This window comes from Cetorhinus maximus, chromosome 25 (assembly GCF_964194155.1).
Source record: "Cetorhinus maximus chromosome 25, sCetMax3.hap1.1, whole genome shotgun sequence".
Classification (NCBI taxonomy): domain Eukaryota; kingdom Metazoa; phylum Chordata; class Chondrichthyes; order Lamniformes; family Cetorhinidae; genus Cetorhinus; species Cetorhinus maximus.
This window is the reverse complement of record NC_135903.1, coordinates 11793676-11802727: the sequence shown is the minus strand read 5'-3', so window position 1 is coordinate 11802727 and position 9052 is coordinate 11793676.

Genomic DNA, 9052 nt, shown 5'->3' with positions numbered 1-9052 from the left:
TCTAAAGGTCCAGGCTAATGTTCTGGGGACATAGGTTCAAATCTCACCACAGCAGCTGGTAGAATTCAAATTCAATCAGTAATCTGGAATTGAAAAGCTAGTCTCAGTCATGGTGACCATGAAGCCATTGCTGATAGTTGTAAAAATCCATCTTGTTTACTAATGTCCTTTAGGGAAGGAAATCTGCTAGCCTACATGGAACTCCAGACCCACAGTAATGTGGTTGATTCTTACCTGCCCACTGAAATGGCCTAGCAATTAAGGATGGATAACAAATGTTGACTTTGTCAGTGATGCCCACATCCCATGAAAGAATAAATTAAAAAAAAGATGCTGCCAGACCTGCTGTGTGTTGCCAGTGTTTTCTGTTTTCATTTCAGAATCCACAAGATACAAAACTTAAAAAAGTAATACTACTCTTTTCAAGAAACACGGATAGTACTCTTGTCAATCAATATCAGTTAAAGTTTCAGAACATCAATGTGATCATTTAAAGGAGTGCATTCTAAATGAGCCAAATAGTAACTCTGATGGGTAATGATAAAATTATTACTTTTTTCTCCCCATGCATGTTTTATTCATCATAATGAAGGATGCTGGTGCTGTGCAATTGAACACATTTTGTTTTTCCCACACAGTGCTAGAATTAAGCACTTCCAGGTCATACAGAACAGTTAGAGGCAGAGTAAACATCCCTCCGTTTTACCCCAATAACTTGCCTCAGCTTCAAACTTAGCAGATTATGCCTGTGCTGCACTGCTGTGGTACATTGGTTTAACTGGTACAAAACACTGATGCTTCTCTCTCTAGGAAAGGAGGAATATCCAGATGGAGTGAATTAACCATTGACAAATCTCTTCTCAGCAGCAAGACACGTGTCATCTGTTGCTCAATGAGTAGCACTCTCACCTCCGAGTCAGAAGGTCGTGAATTCAAATCCCACTCCACAGATCTAGCTGATGCTGCACTGTCAGAGGTACTATCTTTCAGATAAACCGAGGCCCTGTCTGCCCTCTCAGGTGAAGGTAAAACATCCCATGGCACTACTTTGAAGAAGAGCAGGGATGTTCTCCTTGGTGTCTTGGCCATTATTTATTCCTCAAACAACTGTAAAGAACATATCTTTGGACTGGTGTAAAGAACTTATCTTTTTATTTCTATTAGACTGTGGATTAAAATTACAAAGGCTACAGTTTGAAAGACATGTTTACTGGAACAGTGTGAGGGATATGTACAATGTTGCAGTCTTGGAACAGAGTGTGCCATGGAAGACAGGATGGTGCCAAGGAGGAGTCTGGTCTAATGGGGAACTGGCTGGCAACAACATTTTAATTGGCTCCTGACCAGGTGACCAGGGTTTGTGTGAGAACAGTGCAGCAGAATAGTGCCCAGCCTGAAAGGAAAAAGACCTAAAACCTCTTTCTCCTGTGTGTGTAAGATTCCAGTAATTCTACAATAATAGCTAGCTGGCTTTTGCTCCTCATATTTCTATAACCTGCTTTCTCTCTGAAAAGCCCTGTCAAGAGGAAAAGGGAAAAATCATTGTTAGACATTTTGAAAGGCAAGTGCTCAACCAGTGAACTAAAGGCTGAAAGTGCTGGAAGACTACCTCATGTCACCAACAAAGAACTGAAAGGAAGTTGGAAGACATTGATCAAAATCAACCAATCAAATCCTGTACTCTGGAATTGATGCTATTGAACTGTTTTATCCCACCCTTAAAATCCAGGTTTTTGTGTGTCTTATGTCTCTTGTATGTGTGTGTGTATATAGGGATTTAAGAAGGGATAGAGTTTAGGTTATAGAGTTAGAAGTTAGCACTTCATATTTCTTTCTTTTGCCACTGGTTAAAGACAATTTGTTCAATAAACAGTTATTTACTTATTAAGTTTACAAACTTGGTGCCCGTATTCTGTTAACCTAAATTAAATAATTGGGTGGGTTGATCAAACCTTTCACATTTGTCACAGCTCAGGGAGCAGTGGGGCTGGATATTGTAGCGCATTATCCCCAGTGAGTTGTGACACAACATCACTAGATTTAGATTATCTGGTAATTTATCAAATCACTGTTCATGGGATCTTGAAGTGTGAAAATTGACTGCTGTGTTTCTACATTACACTTCAAAAAGTACTCCATTGGTGCTTTGGAACATCCTGGGGTCACGAAATATATAGAAATGCAAGCTCTTTCGTTCTTCCTTGAATAGCGCAGATGCTGTACATGAACTGTGGAAACCTTACAGTAAACACTATATTGTGTGTCTTAGACAGGGATTGTGTGTGAACAGGGAGAGACATTCAGAGAAGATGTGCTGCTCTTGTCAGGGCAATGCTTAATGTTAATGCTATGTAGCAAGGTTGAAAAGGGCTCTTCATTCATCAGCACTGATGTACCTGATGAGCACAAAATTACTTTAACAAGTATTGGCTTGGCTCAGGGTTCCATAAAGTTCAGATAGAAACAGATTGTTAGTAAACCTCTGTACTGTAGCCATCTTACTTATTTCACTTATTTATATAATGATTCAGTCAGAACAAAACATGAAACAGGCACCTGATTTTACACATAAAGGATCATATTTTCGAACACATTGAATGGAATTTTCCAGTGGATCCTATATATTCAGAGTACTGAACATTCAAAATGGATAATCAGAATATATATTATACTTGGAACAGGAATCTGAAACAATGGAAATGAGTTGCACAATGTCAGTCAAGGCTCACTCTATGAGGCAGGAGGTTGTGGATTCACAGATTTGAGCCTAAGGACTAGCCTGACACGCCCTATGCAAAACTAAGGAAGTGCTACACTGTTGGAGGTGCCATCTTTCTTATGCAATGTTAAACAGAGCCCTGTTGATGTAAAATACCCCATGCTACAATTTTGAAGAGGAACACAGGTGTTCTCCCCAGTGACCTGTTCACTATTTATCAATCAATCAACAACTTGTATTTATACAGCACCTATCATATAGTAAAGCATCCCAAGGCTCTACATGGGGGCTTATCAAACAAACCGTGCCACGGAGTCACATAAGGAGATATTAGGGTAGATAGGCTTAGTCAGAGGGGTAGGTTTAAGGAGCATCTTAAAGAAGGGACAAGAGGTGGAAAGGTTTAGGAAGGGAATTCCAGAGCTTCAGGCCTTGGCAGCTGAAGACACAGCCACCAATGGTGGAGTGATTAAAATCAAGGATGATCAAGGGGCCAGAATTCAGACAGTGCAGAGATCTCGGGGGTTGTAAAGCTGAAGGCAATTTCGGAGATAGGGAGGGGGCAGGAATGGGGTGCTGATTTTTGGTGATGTCAAGCCTATGGTGGGTAGAACATGGAGGCCAGTCAGGAATGCATTTGAATAGTCAAATCTAGAAGAAAAAAAGGCATGGATGAGGGTTTCAGTAGCAGATAAGCTGAGATAAGGGCGGAGTTTGATGATGCTATGGAGGTGAAAATAGGCAGTCTTAGTGATAGCATAGATATGTGGTCAGAATCTCATCTCGGGGTCAAATATAACACACAAGGTTGTAAACAGTTTGGATCAGGCTCAGATAGTTGCCGGGAAGAGGAACGGAGTCAGCAATTTGGAAATGGAGCTTGTTGTGAGGACCAAAGAAAATGGGCATCAACCTTCCCAATATTCATTTGGAGGAAATTGCTGCTCATCCAGTCTCGATGACGGGCAAGCGACATGCAAATTTAGAGTCAGTGTAGAGTTTAGGGAGGTGGTAGTGAGGTAAACCTGGATATTGTCAGCATATAAAACCGGCAAGATGTTTTTGGATGAAAGGCAGCATATAGATGAGAAATAGAATAGCGGTCAAGGGTGGATCCTTGGGGACTCCAGAGTGTTATGATCAGTCCCCGGGTGAGGTCCCTCAATTTATTAACTTCCCGAATGGGACCCCAAATTTGTTATGCTCCCGGGTGAGGAGAGATGAGCTGGCTCCCCTTCTTTATTAAACCCCTTGGTTGGGTCGCAACAAGATTAATTTAAAAGGGATCCCTTCCCCCATAGATACATTTTCTCAGTCCAAATGTATTTATTTTTTTGAAGGAGCCAATTTAACCAGGATTTATTGAGTCAAAGAAAGAGTAAGTATATTAGTTACTTAAAAACCTGTGGCAAATAATAAAAATGCAACACACATCTACACAGGTCAGAAATGAGAAGCTAAGAGTCCAAGTAAAGTTAATAAAGATATGTGAATCAGTCTTTGGTTTGTCCATTAGGCGTAGATGGCGAAATGTTGCAGCCATTAAGTTGGGTGATTCCGGTAGAGCTGACTTTGGCAGTTTCATAGTTGGTTTGGAAACACTGGGTTCTGCAGGATAGCTGAAGAAGCGGTCTTATTCCCTTTTGGGTTGTGGCTTCTGCTGAGCCTTGCCTCCAGCAACAGAGAGGGAGAGAGAGAGAGGAACTATAGGGCTGACTAGTTTGTCTTCTTGCTGTCATACACGCAGCACACAAGTGCACCTGTACTGCTCTGCAGCTAGCTTTTAAGCCCATTTTCCCTGTGCATTCCTGCAAAGGAAAAAAAACAAGTCTTGCGCCCAGAGCCTGTTTTCTTTCGTCTCCGACCATTTTACACATTCTGAGATGTAACAACAAGAGATGGATTTTAAATGACTGCTAATCAGTGGTACTCAGTCTTTGTCTCCACAACCGTAGGAGATTAAAGTTCAGTCTTTTGTGTCTTGCCTATTTCCCTTTCAAGTGTCTCTGCTTGAAGAAGGTCATGACACCTTTTCAGGTACGACATTCCATGTTCTCTCCGGACAGATCTGTCAGGGAAATCCACATAGGAATTTTCCAGAAAATGATCACTTTACATTATTAGCCATCTTTTTCTCAGTGTCCTTGCTTGTATTTCTTTAAAAACACATACGTCTTCCTTAAAAAGTTCAATATGCCCACATGTAATTCATGGCTGTAATTGGCTTTTCATGGCAAGAGGAAGGTACTATAGAAATAAAAGTCCTTCTTTATTTTTCCTCCCAGTTTATGTTGTGAAATGTGCAGCGTTCACAGCAGGTAAACAGTGCAGAATCTCATCTTGAGGTAAAACCTTACTGTAAACACAGGGATTCCAAGAAAAACCTCCAATATAGTTATTGGGTTGCCAAGCAACAATCCACTTGTTGCTCACATTGAAATTAAGCAGTGGAGAGCGACAATGCTGTTCTATTTCTTGATGAAGAAACAAGCAAAAGTTAGTCATATCATTGGAAATAATTACAACTCAAACAGGGACAATGCCTTTCTATTATGATGCATTCAGACCCTGACTGTGAATCACAGCCAACAATTGGGAGCCTTCTAGTCACTGAGGGAGCCAGTCACTGTCAGGCTTACTAAAGTTACCAACTCCTGCTAAATATTAGCAACCATGGATACAAGAAAAACAAGTAATGAGAAGAACTAGCATTTATATATATTCATACCCTCAAGATGCCCCAAAGCTTTTTATAGCCAGTTAATTACTTTTGAAATGCAATTATTTTTGATATAAGGCAAACACCATAGCCAATCTGTGCATTGCAAGCTCACAACAACGTGATAGATTACCAGTATTGACTGAGGTTTACATATTATAGAGGATCTCTCTTGCAGAACTGGGCTTCAGTGAGTAACACTATCACTTCTGAGTTAGAAAGTTGTGATTGTAGTATAAAGGGTTAACGGATGGGATATGCTAATGTAACACATTCTTCTGCTTAGGCCATCCCTTGGGGCCAAGGATGACTTGCTTCCACACTAAAAGTGAGTTCTCAGGTGACTGAAGAGTCCAATGCATGACCTACAGTCTTAGTCACAGGTGGGGCAGATGGTGGTAGGGGGAACGGGTGGGTGGGGTGCCCGGGTTGCCACGCGTTCCTTTCGCTGTTGACGCTTGGCTTCAGCTAGCCCTTGGCGATGAGACTCGAGGTGTTCAGCTCCTTCCCGGATGCTTTCCCTCCACTTCAGGTGGTCTTGGGCAAGAGATTCCCAGATGTCAGCAGGGATGTTGCACTTTTTCAAGGAAGCTTTGAGGGTGTCCTTAAAGCACTTCCTCTATCCTCCTGGGGCTCGCTTTCTGTGTCGAAGCTCCGAGCAGAGTGCTTGTTTCAGGAGTCTTGTGTCAGGCATGTGGACGATGCGGCCCGCCCAGCGCAGCTAATCGAGTGTGGAAAATGCTTCGATGCTGGGAATGTTGGCCTGAGCGAGAGCACTGCATCTATCCTGCCAATGGATTTGCAGGATCTTTCAAATGCTGGTGGTGCTTCTCCAGAGTTTTGATGTGCCTGCTGTACATAGTCCACGCCTCTGAGCCATATAGGAGGGTGAGTATCACCACTGCTCCGTAGACCATGAGCTTGGTGCCGGGTTTGAGATCCTGGTCTTCAAACACTTGCTTCCTCAGGCAGCCAAAGGCTGTGTTGGCACACTGAAGGCAGTATTGAACCTTGTCATTGATGTATGACTAAATGATATATCACTGACACCGGTCAGTCATATGTTAGACTTGAGAGAGAGAGGCAGAACACCATGTCCAGGAGCAACATGTCTGCACTGTAACCTGTTTAGATGTAGTGCTAATAAACAAGTGCTAAGCAAGTACCAGAGCATGACTATAGTCTGTTCTGCAAACAGGTACCACACCTAGAGTCGACAGATAAGAAGGACCATCTCAGAACATGGCAACAGCAGTGGAGACATTGATTTAAAATATATCAGCATTATTGAAGAAATCGCAGAGTGAAGAAAAACTTGATAGCAGTACTTACGACTTGACGGAAGGAGGAGTCAAACTGGAGAGAGGTAATGACTGTACCCGGTGAGCAGTCCCTGCCCATTTGACTGTCTCGAGAGCCCACAGAGAGGCCACCAGTGGGAGTTATGGAAACACCATTTCCTTTGAAATTAAGTAGCATTGGGCCTTCATGCTAAAGAGCAGAAGCATCACAACAGTTCCTTTCTTTATACCGTAAGTCCAATAGCAGACAACATTATCCTAAGGCAGGGTGTGAAGGTGTGGTGGACTTTGAGACTGTTCTCATAGCCTTTGACACCTGTTTTAGCCAAAAGTGAAACTTAGTTATAAGGTGTGCATTTTACCCATTTTAACCAAAGGCTGTAATGACCTGGGGAATCGATTGAATTATCTCTAACTGACATATATTGCCTAGCTAGCTCTTGTGCATACGAGGTGCTGAAAGACAAGCTAATCCGTGATCACATAGTTGTAGAAAATCTCTCTGACTTTTTGCAGACCAAAGATGACATAAGAACATAAGAAATAGGAACAGGAGTAGACCATTTGGCCCCTCGAGCCTGCTGATCTTCTTGTGTTTTGATTTCCATGTTCCCATCTAACCCCGATTACCTTTGATTCCCTGGCCTAACAAGAATCTATCTACCTCTGCCATAAAAATATTCAATGACCCCGCCTCCACTGCCTTCTGAGGCAGAGAATTCTAAAGGCTCATAACCCTTTGAGAGAAAAAAATTTCTCCTCATCTCTGTCCTAATTTTAAAACAGTGTCCCCTAGTTCTGGACTCACCCACAAGAGGAAACATCCTTTCAACGTCCACCTTGTCAAGACCATCCAGAATCTTGTATATTTCCTTCAAATCACCCCTCGCTCTACTAAACTCCAGTGGAAACAAGCCCAGTCTGTCCAACCTTTCCTCATAAGACAGCCTGCACATTCCAGGTATCAATCTGGTAAACCTCCTTTGAATCACCTCCAATGCATTTACATCCTTCCTTAAATAAGGAGACCAAAACTGCACATAGTATTCGAGATACAGTCTCACCAATGCCCTGTAAAACTGAAGCATAACATCCTTACTTTTCTGTTCTGTTGAAGAGTCATGTGGACTCGAAACGTCGACTCTTTTCTTCTCCACCGATGCTGCCAGACCTGCTGAGTTTTTCCAGGTAATTCTGTTTTTGTTTTGGATTTCCAGCATCCGCAGTAGTTTTTTGTTTTTATCCTTACTTTTATGTTCAATCCCTTTTATAATAAAGGATAGCATTCCATTAGCCTTCTTAATTACTTGCTGTACCTACTTAATAACTTTTTGTGGCTCATGTACTCGAACACCTAGATCCCTCCGCGCCTCAGAATTATGCAGCCATTTTCCATTTAAGTAATACTCTGTTCTTTTGTTCTTCCTACCTAAGTGAACAACTTCACATTTTCCCACATTAAACTCCATTTGCCAGATCTTTGCCCACTCACTCAACCTATCTATATCCATCTGCAACTTCCTCATGTCCTCTTCACAACATACTTTCCAGCCCTCTATTCAGCTCTACCCTCCCCCCCTCTTAAACCAGCTTATATTTCACCTCTTTTCTATTTTTACTTAGTTCTGTTGAAGAGTCATACGAACTCGAAACATTAACTGTGCTCCTCTCCGCTGATGCTGCCAGACCTGCTGAGTTTTTCCAGGTATTTTTATTTTTGTTTTGGATTTCCAGCATCCGTAGTTTTTTGCTTTTATACTTTCCTACCTATCTTTGTGTCATCTGCAAATTTGGCTACCATGTCTTCACTCCCCTCATGTAAGTCATTGGTGTAAATCGTAAAAAGTTGAGGCCCCAGTACACACACCTGTGGGACTCCACTCATCACATCCTGGCAATCAGAAAAAGACCCCCATTTAAGCATACTCTCTGCTTTCTACCAGCCAGCCAATCTTCTATCCACGCTAATATGTTACCCTCTACACCATGCGCTTTTATTTTCTGTAATAATCTTTGATGTGGCATCTTATCAAATGCCTTCTGGAAATCCAAGTACAGTACATCTACAGGCTCCCTTTTATCAACTGTGTATGTAACTCTTTCAAAAAAATCCAATAAATTGGTTAAACATGATTTTCCTTTCGCAAAACCATGCTGAATCTTCCCTATTGCCTTGAGCTCTTCTAAGTGCCCAATTATAACTTCCTTAATGATCGATTCTAATAACTTCCCCTCGATAGACGTCAAGCTAACTGACCTATAGTTTCCTGTTTTCTGCTTCCCTCCCTTCTTGAATACAGGGGTTATATTTGC